General features: G+C 39.5%; 1 protein-coding gene across 3 annotated transcripts in view; it reads right to left on the bottom strand.

Annotated features, from left to right (window-relative positions):
* LOC112463980 (tubulin polyglutamylase TTLL4-like) overlaps positions 1-3,697 on the bottom strand; it is a 155,019-nt gene that overhangs the window by 46,308 nt on the left and 105,014 nt on the right. The gene's annotated exons all lie outside the window — the stretch shown is intronic.

Raw genomic sequence — 3,697 nt, 5'->3', positions numbered from 1 at the left:
ACGTCCTTTAAAAAGCAGTCGCAAAACACGTATCGTTTCCTTGGCGTGTCACCAATATCGAGACAAAAATCCGTCTCACGGTTTCGAAAGCAGCAACCCCCGCCATTCACTTTCTCCCGTTGTAAAAGGGGCCCTAATTTTGTTGCGCGCTCTGGTCCCGCCCATATTCTCCCGTGTCTTCTCTTCACTCGTTCATCGTTTTACATTATGCACTTTACGCGGTGCACCTGTACACTATGAGCCCCCGAGAGCACACAATGCCACTTGTCCCGACGTGCTACCCTCACATGGCGTTAACAGACTACAATGGCACCCGAGGGTTATACCAGATTTTCCCTACTCTGCGCCAACGAATTGTAATGCTTTATTTTAAAAAAAGAAAGAAGGGTCACCTATATACAAAAGAGTAGCTATAAAGCTGCGTCTAAAAAAGGAACGAGAGTTTTACAATACAAATGTATCTGCATACGACTTGAGCAACTTGACAATTACACGACACAATTCATTATTTTAGTATATTCTTTTTGTTAAGACAGATGGCTTCGATATGCATAATTATATAAAATTCAAAGCGAGAGAGAGACCGAAATTTACGCAAATACAGATTAGATTATTAAATTTAAGACTTATTTGACAGAAATCTCTCTCTCTCTCTCTTTTTTCTTTCAATAAATTGATTTCCGCTAGAAAGTTGGTAAAAAATGCAACAGTCACATATTCATAGAGACGAATGTTACATATTTGCAAATAATAATAAAAATAGAATATTAAATATAAATCGAAATAAAAAAAGCATACTTTATATTAAATACTTCAATGCTTTCGCTACAACTCGACATCTCAGACGAAATGATTTTTCTGTTGCACGATTGCAGAGAAACATCGTCGAAGGATTGGATTTCACCGTCAAAAAGGAACATCGAAATTTCGCAAGAGAAACGAATAATGTATCATGTTAAGACAGGCGAGAATTGCATTTATATGGTTATTATTATAACTGAGACGGGCAAGCGTATATTTATTATTTTATTATCGTAATTAAGGTACAATATTGCCGACATATATGGGCATATTAATTATATATGAAGTAGCGAAGATGTACATATATGCACACCGTGGTGTTCTCAAAATCGATTTATTAAAGAGATCGTTAAAGAAAAGAAATCAATAAACAGATCGGAACTCGATAAATGACGTATAATTATAGAGAATAATATAATCAGTGTGGATGAGAAATTTTTTATTCATATGTCTTGGAAAAAAATCTTTTCTTTAAAAGACATTCCTACATTTTCTGAACGATCCATCACGATTAGTCGGACGATCCATGCATGCATCGAGTATTTTTCCACTCTTTCTTTGCTATCACGCGACACTCTTCGGATATCGACAAGTCGTGTTCGTCGAAGATTGTGTGCACGTAAAGTGTATCTCTCTCGTGGCAGACCGAAAATATCTAAAAATAAATAAGCGTGCCCGGCCCCCTGCTCCGTACCCGCGGTGCACACGTGTGCCGTCGGTGGTGAGAGGGTCAAAGACGGAGCGGGGAAAAGAGGGGGGGTTTCGGAGAGGCAAGACGAACAGAGGAAAGATGAGGCGAACGTGAGTCTCGGCGTGGGAATAAGCGGCAGGTGCGCGACGGCGCTACCGGGGAGCCACTTGTGGGGGCACAATTCCCCCTACGGGCCCTCTCGGTGGGCCCATTCTCTCCCCCTTCGCCCCCTCGAAGTGGTGCCCCTGTCCAGGATCCCGAAGTACAACACGGGCCCCACTTCGAGCAGCACTGTATATAGAGTAATCAGAAAGTATTGCACGTGTAAAGTCGATCGGTCCCGATCGAGAGCGAGCCGGTCGATAACCTCGCAGGTCCCCTCACCGAGGCCCGAATGGTGAATCATAAACGCGGATGAACACCGGTGATAGGTGACGAGACAATAGCGATGGCGACGTCGAGGATGGAGAAAGAAGAAAACAGGAAGGAGAGATAGGGTGTACATTGAAAATGCAGAAAAATAGTCTAAAGCGAAAGGTTTCGCAGATGTTCACTCAGAATTGAGAAGAAAAGGAGATAATTGAATAGATGGAAAAATGAGAAATAGGGTGCAATCGCGCGCGTGGGACTGCTTAGTAAAATAAGACAATAATTCTTCAATAATAAAAGAATGATTAATGTTAAAAATAAAATTATTATAAAATGCTTATTAATATATTAATTAATTTTATCTATTACTTATAGCAAATTATTATGTCATATAATATTCTATAATAATTAAGTAATAATTAATCACGGCCATTTTTTCGCCTTTGCCCACAATCGTAGAAGATATTAATGATATAATGTATAAAGTAATGCTATTTGATATAAATCCCGATCATCTATTAATATGTTACCCTCAAATTTTCGCGTCGAATGACGTAAAATAAGTTAATAATGCAAAAAAAACTTTACTCAACAATGCGCGGAATTATTATCGTAAAAGAAAAGAACGGATACTCACGTATCGCGGTCGTGTCGCCCGTTATGTCTCATGTTTACTAATTCTTAAATGTCTACTTTGTGCACAGGTGCGTATTTATCTCGCATTCTCGGTTCTCCCCTTCACACTCCTTTTTCCCCGCGTTCTTTTTCTCCCCTCATCGGTGGCGTTCACATTCATACGATGCGGGCGCAAATTCTCTCGATTTCTTTCGCGAACGCCTCTCGTACAAGGCGCGACGATAGGGATGGCCAAAAGGACGGGGCGAGGTCAAGGCTACTAAGGGGTACGGGCGGAGGAGCCTTTTAACAAGAGGGCATCAGGTGCGGGACGCGTTCTCGAGTCTCAAGGTAGAATTTAATTGTTGGCGTAAATTTCGCGGCGAAGGACGTATCCATACGTTTCTGAATGTATGCTGAACCGCCAAGGTCGTCGTCGCTTTAAAGAACGCCGCTCGGAGAGTATATCGGAACAAATGGCGATATCTGGCTGGTATATGACTCTTACGTGCCGCTGCGATAACAATCGTTAATATTGGCCGTTATGTCTACGAGTTGCAGCCGAAGATGCGACTTATTCGCGCGGAGCTGGAAAAATCGCGGATATATTATAAGAGGCAAAACATCGCGATAGCAATTAATGTCTAATAGCGTTAGCGTGACAATTTGTAGTAATGTTACTCGTAGATGAAAGATGAAACGTACAGCGCAATTATTACTACATCTGGCGCCATCAGAAAAACAAGCGGTTGCACGGAAAATATTAATGAGTGGTATCCATCTTCTGTCGAGTTCGATTAAACTCACAAAGCGTAATTAAAGACTTGAAATAAGTAAATTGTGCGATTTATTAAAATCGCATTGACTGTAATTAAGATTTCTGACAAGCATTTATAACAATTGCAGAAAATATCATGGCTAATTTCAGCAGAAACCTTGTGGTGAATTAAATATTGTATAAAGTTTGATTAAATTTGTTATTCAAGTAATAGCAACAAATGTATAAAAATATAAATAATTAAAGAAGCACAATTCAAGTTCGTGTTATAATTTTTAACAAATCGATTAAAAGCAGATAAATTTTGAAGATCATCCATGATACGACTCGTATTTCAATTAATTTGCAATCGAGAGGATGACAATTATGACAATTGAGAAAAACAATTAACCTAGAAAAAAATTAATCTCTTATAATAAAGCAGACATTTACTATTCCAACTA

Source organism: Temnothorax curvispinosus, unplaced genomic scaffold (assembly GCF_003070985.1).
Source record: "Temnothorax curvispinosus isolate PA1 unplaced genomic scaffold, ASM307098v1 QBEX01013816.1, whole genome shotgun sequence".
Classification (NCBI taxonomy): Eukaryota; Metazoa; Arthropoda; class Insecta; order Hymenoptera; family Formicidae; genus Temnothorax; species Temnothorax curvispinosus.
Note: the sequence above shows the minus strand (reverse complement) of the source record. Positions and strands in the feature narration are given on the sequence as shown.